Source organism: Cricetulus griseus, chromosome 2, assembly GCF_003668045.3.
Source record: "Cricetulus griseus strain 17A/GY chromosome 2, alternate assembly CriGri-PICRH-1.0, whole genome shotgun sequence".
In the NCBI taxonomy this organism is placed as follows: domain Eukaryota; kingdom Metazoa; phylum Chordata; class Mammalia; order Rodentia; family Cricetidae; genus Cricetulus; species Cricetulus griseus.
In genome coordinates, this window is record NC_048595.1 from 265,290,925 (window position 1) to 265,297,972 (window position 7,048).

Genomic DNA, 7,048 nt, shown 5'->3' on the forward strand with positions numbered 1-7,048 from the left:
ACCGGTAGCCTGAAATCCCACACGGTAGATGCTCATTGTGACTCAAGTGCTAGAGATTTTAATAGGATTAAACTTAAAAGTGTATCATATCTGGACTCGATGGCACAGCTATTAAGAGCACTTGCTGCTCTTCCAGAGGATCTAGGATCTGATTCTTGGAACCCAGGTGGAGCCTCCCAACCATCTGTAATCTCAGGCCAGTGCACCTGGCGCCCTCTTCTGGCCATAATAGGCACTGCATGTATGCGATACACAGGCAAAAAGTCCATTTACATAAAAGGAAAAGTGCATCCTGTCTGTGCTGCTGTATTGTGACTAGCCCAGACGTTTCAGGAACTATTCTCCTAGCATTTGAAAGCTGTCACCTGATTTAGAAGTCACTCATGTCGTTGATGAATGTGCCAGTTCCACCCGAAGTCTTCAAGGCTTCCTTTTATCTGATACATTAACATTTAAGGAGATATTATTCAACATTTATGTCATAGCCATACTCATTCACCATTTGCAGCCAGGCACAGTTCCAAGAGCTCAGCAAAAATCAACAAGTTCCTTCAGGGAGAGTGAATTGGCTCTGTGGAATTTACAACAGAGAATGTTGCATATTTCATTATTACTTCTAAAACTGAGGGCTATACATCCTGTATAATGGCAACATTTATAATACAGTTGTGTATATATGTCTATGTATTTTCCCCTACAGAGCCCACAGTTAAGCATTTCATTTTATCTGATGCATTAACATTTAAGATTGTATTATTAGACATTATGTCAGAATTATACTCATTCACCAGGCACTGTTTGCTGCATGCCATCCGTCTTCCTGGACGTTTACATCCACGGAGCACAGCTCATACCCTCCAAAGCAGTGAGCCCTTTAGTTGTTTAATTTGCTGTGAGATATGGGTGACAGGAGCAAAGCACTGAGGGGCCAGAAGCTCCATGTCCTCATGTGGACACTGTTAGTCACCTGCTATCTGCTGCTGAATGCTCAGCTCACCTGGTATTGACAGTCATGACACCGCATGGCATGAGCAATAGAGGAAGGCCTTTCTGGCTCTCAGATGTCATCGTGAATGCGTAAGGAATAATCTGCAGTGCCGAATGCATGGCAGCAGTGTTTGACAGCAAGATACGCCCATCTGAGGACCCCATACCTACATATGGATTTGCAATGTCATTGGACGTGCAGGAGGATCTGAAACATTGTTTCGTGACTATGCTCTCAGGAGCGGCTTCACAGCTTGCAGGCAGCCAGGAGAACCAATGCCATTCTAGCCCTGTCACTTTGAGATGATATAACATGATTCTTCCTGTTGTCATGGCAGTGAATAAGATGTAGTAACTACGCTCCTCAGTCCTGATGTCCTGATGTCCTGATGTCCTGATGTCTGTCCCCAGCCCCTGCCCCACTCCTTGGTATGCAGCATCTCCTGCTCCATGCTGCTCTTCAGCCCTGAACTCTCCCGGAGACCAGGACACGACTCTTCCACTGACTTCACAAGCTAAGTGGAGCCCACAGTGAACTGACTGACACCTAATAGGAATTGCTTTAGAGCAGACAGCACCTTTGAAGCCTCCTCGGTGTTGTCAGGAAATGGTTAATCAGGGAAGGCCTTGAACCGGGGCTGATTAATTATACTGCACAGGAAGTACAGGCCTCTGTCACTGCTCAATGGGGAAATCCATTTTCAATTCTGACTTCAATACGGAAGTTGGTCTTCCTGCTAAAAGCGTATATGATCCATTACTGCAGAGCCCAAAGGGCCACAGGCAGAGAGAAAGCACCCTGGCTGATGACACTTGGCCTAGGATGGAGCAGGCATCCTGATGGAGGTGAGCTGTTACTTGGTTTGGGGAGATAGCTCTAACCAGGTGCCCACTGAGATGCAGAGTAGGGCCAAAAACAAGAGCTTGCTCCCTGGGGTGGAGCAGGACCGGTGGACATAGAGCCTGGGAGAGCCCAAACCAGGCATGGTGGCCATTTGGGAGGCTGAGGGTGGGAGGATGGCAAGTTCAAAGCCTGCCTGAGGCTGGCTTGGACCATTTAGCAAAAATGTCTCACAAATAAATAAATAAACAAACAAACATAAAAGGAGGCAGGGACACAACTTGGTGGTAGAGCATTTGCCTGCTGTGCCTGGGGAGGTTGGGGGTGGGGTGGATAAGAACAACATAGGAGGATCCAGACACACCAGCCCACACACCTGTAGTGTCACCAGCTAGGAGCACAAGAATGGAAGGTGCCCTGCAATTGTCCAGTGGGCATTTTTTCATTATAGTCTATTTTTATTTTGAGATATGATTTAAAAAGCCACATGCATCATTTCTACTCCTTTTTTTAAAAAAAAAAAAACCTTTGTAAAGTCATAAGTTGAAAAACCCCTCTGAAAATGGTTGCAGATTGATAACTGGCCCAGGAAGATCCTGAAATTGGTCTGGTCAAACTTGGAATCTGATGCCTGCAGTGAGTTCTTCAGCAAGTCTGCTTCCTCCTAATTATGAGACACGTGTTCACATGTTCTTCCCTGATCCTACTAGGGCGTAGAAAGCCCCACGGCATTTGCATGTGAACAGGTTACCAAGCTGATGAAGAACTTCATCCTAGGGCATGAAGGCAGCTGTAGAGCCGCCATTCTCAAGGAGTTACCATGGAGACATGGAGGAAAGATGCTGCCAGGAAGATGTCTGAGGCAGAGACAAAGAGATTGGGAAATACCTTCTCCCAAGCCTCCAATTGGCTGAGCTCAAGTCACCTGTCACACAGTGGGGAAAGATGAGCTACAGATCTGAGGTCACACAGCTCCAGAAGCAGCACATTCTTTCTTGATCCCAGAAGTAACCAAAGGTAGTTACTAGACTCTACATATCACTGATGGAGGCAAAACTCTTGAAGATATTACAGACCTATAGAGCCAATGGCATACAGCGGTAAATGGTGGGACTGACACAAGAACTTAGCTTTTCCATCTGTGCACTCCACTCTGTTCATTCTCCTGACTTGGCCCCACTGTGATGCAGAGGCCAGGGACATCGACTGAGACAACACGGCTCTTCCAAGCTGGTTCATGGTAGATGTCTTTAACCTCCTGTTCCTTCCTGTGCCAGGAACCAGTCAGGGTACCACATGGTGTTCTGGCTCCAGAGGCTATTATCATGGGCCAGGACCACCAGGCACAGAGGTGGGCTTGTGGAAGGTCCACCCCAACCTCCCCAGCCTTCATCAGAGCCTCTGAATGCCCTTCAGAAGGATGGAACAATGGGCCAACATGTGGGCCATGCCAGCTCATTATCTGGGCCTCCTTCTGCTCCCTGGATCTCCAACCTTGCTGGACAGGCTGCATTCTGTGTTCTGGTGTCAGATGGCCCGGTTCCTCCTCTCGGTGGGGCTGGATTCGGTTGATCCTCAAGCTTCCATTTGGCTCATAAAACACAAACATCTGCTAGGGTTCTGATTGGTCTGTGGAAGGCTTCCGAGCTGAGAGGGATGGAGATGAGGTAGAGAGGCCCAGAAGGCAGGAGGGTTAGTTAGACACTGTGGGGTGAGGGAGCCTTTGTGGAGACAGAGCCCTGAGTAGCACAGCCCCCACCCCCAGGTCTAGGAAGTGAGAAGATAGCATGGAGTAGCACTGGGAAGCCTTCCTCCATTGCTCAGCTTCCTCCAACTGTTCCCTTTCTCACCAGTTGGCTATTATTTTCTAACGCATTTTGATAATTACTTTATCAATCAAGAAAGATTAAACAAAAGCCTAAAAATACAGCTGAGTGAGTTGCTGGAGCCAACCCGTCTTGGTTACTCTGGTTTGGAGAATCTTTATAACAGATGCTCCATGCCTTACTCACAGCCGGTTCAGTGGCATCCATCAATCCATTCTACCCACCTAGGTCTTGGTAAGGGCCAAAGGACTCCTGTAAGTTCAGACCATGCCAGCTAAGTTAAATACCTCCCTGGCCAGCCTCCTCCTTATTAGAAATACTCTCCATCTTTGATTTGCTTATTTAATCAGCAGATTACTGGGTCAACAGTTGAGAGAGCACAGTGTCATATGCCCCCTCTTAAAACAGGAGTATAAGGAGGATTTGTTCTACTGTAACTGTTTAGAAAGAAAAAGTGCCCATTACTGAATGATGATGGCTCGGGTTTCAGAAGCCAAGTGTTGTCTGGTTATGGCCTCTGAATGACTGGACAGAAACCATCCCATAAACCTCTCCGAGTGTGTCACAGAGGGGCCCAGCCCGCCCAGGCTTGGGGAGAGCCCCAGGGAAAGGGCCAGGCACTGCATTAGTGGGAAGGCAATGCCTTGATTTGAGCCTTAGTCCTAAATCTGTCTGTGACTTGGTACTGAGCCGTCATTAGGGAAATCAGTCCAGTGACCTGTGGAAGGTCCTGCCTCTTCCCTTCCTGGGTTTCCTGTTTCCCTGCCAAGAGGGGTGTGGAGCTCTGCACAGGGCTGACTGTGGTGGGATGGCTCTCCACAACCCCAGCAGATACCATAGGGACATCAGACCTGAAGGAAACCATCCAAATTAAAGCTGCTCACGTAAAAGCTATCAGGAGACTCGGGAACGATTGTCCATATGGCACCCCAAAGCTTCCAAAAGCTATAGAGAAAGGCTTGGAGGGAAAGCTTCCCTCTCCAGAGACAAGGAAGGTGGAAGCCAAGCATCTGTGGAGAGCTGGAATAGGCGCTCCTCCTGATACCCACCCCACCTCCCCCAAATCCCCCGGGTGGCCTAGAGGATCAGTGTGTGACAGCCTGGGCCGCAGGGTCACTGCTGCTGGCTGCTCAGGCTTTTCCATCAACTGGGCTTATGTTTTCTAGCATAAATGAACTCTACAGTTACATTGTGTGGAGGCTTCAGGACACACTTTGCCAAATGGAAAAACATTTGGAGGTTGGGAAAATATCTTGCACATAAATTACCGAAGGCGCAGAGAATCTAAACGAGGGTTGAAATCAGAAGCCAAGGAAAAGCTAAGAGGGTGCCAAACTCAAAAAGGAGAGAGACAGCGATGGGGAAGCAATATAATGATTTCTCTTAATGACTGGAAAGGCAAGTTTGTAACCGGCATCGGAGCCTGGATATTGGGAAACAGGCTCTAAAGGACAGGGTCAAACTCATTTTTCATCCATGGGTTCTGCACTGGTTTGTTAAGTGCTGCCCACCAGACAAGAGCAAAGAAAGCTCAGTATGGCAAAGGCCAGCTACACACTTGTTACTGTTTGATTTATGACACTGAAGAGATGGAACTAAGAGGGGTCTCTCTCTCTCTCTCTCTCTCTCTCTCTCTCTCTCTCGTGGTGGAAACTATTAAAGTAGAGGCAGACCAGGAAGTTTGTGATAAAGAAAAACCAGGCTCCCTGACATGCAATCTCTCTCTTGGCTTAAGTAAACTTGCTCCTTCAAGGCCTGCCATCAGCAGAGGTCCGGCTCACATTTCACCACTAAATCTGAGTCAACAACCCCTAATCTGGACACTGGGTTCGGAATCCAGTCTCAGGTTGCACTTGGAAGCTGACAGCAGGGACGAGAGGAGAGAAAAATACGGCCTTTGTTTCTGGTTTGATCGTCCCCACCGAGTGAGCTGAGGTCATGTGTCGCTTGCTGTCATCAACAAGATAAAAGTTTGCACCTCTCTGGCCCTGCCATGTCTCTCCTGCCATTTATGTGCAGGCCAAGACGCTCTGCCTGCCCATTGGAGGGCCAAGTTTGTGGAGAGCTTGGATTTGGAGCCCTTTTCATCTTTCTGACATGTGATACCGTGACAGAGGCGGCCCTCTCGGGGTTGCTATGCAGATATACAATTTCTGAAAAGTAACAGCCGGAAAATGAAAACCCTGGGCTGGATTAGTATTTCACAAAGAATGGGGCTAAAAATGTGCAGCAGTTAGACTCAAAAGCTAAAAGAGAAAGTGGGGGGATAGAACTGGGGGGATGAATTAAAGTTTCACGAAAACAAACTTTTTAAAAAAATCAATTCGTATAAAAGTATCTTATTGCATTCCTGGCCTTCAGACCTGAGCTCCAATCCAGCCTCTACCTATGAAGGTTACACATGGTGTAAACAGGGAGGTGGGGAGCTGGTTTTGGGTGTTCAGGAGTATGTTGGTAAAAGAGCTTCCAATGGATCCTGCCATTTCATAAAACTCTTATTTTCTACTGTATTTGCTTTCATTGTTTCTACTTTGTAATAATCCATTCCTCTTGTCTAAGTCAGCCTAGAAAGGAGGGAGAGATATCATACAGTTCCGAGGATGACCTGCTATGCCCACTATCTACTTTCCTTTTGCCTTACAAAGGCCAAAGAATGCTTCCAGAGCTCACTCACCCACAAACCTAGCCTTTCCTGAAAGAAATTCCCAATGCCAGAAGTGAGAATGATTTTACATGGGGCATTCAAACCAAGTGTCTATGTTTATATGAGACACAGGAGAAGGGAAGGAGTTTAAGATCCTTTTTTTCCTTTTTACCCTCAAAATCTGGTGCCTTCTGGCAGCAGAAACTCACACATGCTCTTCCTGTGTCCTCTGTGAGCTGCTGGCCTGTGGCTGGGAACTCCACCTGCTGCTTAGAACACCTGGACTTCCTCGCAGCCCCAATCTCAGGAGGTCCAGAAGGAAGCTGAGAACAGGGGATTTTGCAATAAAAGGACAGAGAAGACTGCTGGGACCCAGTCCATTGCTCACACTGTGGGTGGCAGGCAGAGGGGCTGGGACTTGCCTACCAAGCATGCCAGTCCACACACATCAGACACTCACTTGGTGCTCCCAAGCTGGCTGCAGGAAAGCAGCGGTAAGCTACTGGAGTCCTCAAGAACAGTCTTATTCATTGGCTTAGGAAGCAGGTGATGTCTACAAAGCAGACTCTTCATTCAAGTAAGAATTTACTGGAGGCTCCTCGGGTGTTTAGATGGAGGTATTTAACCTTTTCTATGACTCAGGGGATAAGGAACTACTTTTGCATACTCCATGTCAGCTTCCAGGATTGACACTTCAGTCATTCTCAGAAATGAGTTGGCATTTGTGAAAGTGTGTGTGTAAAAGGACTT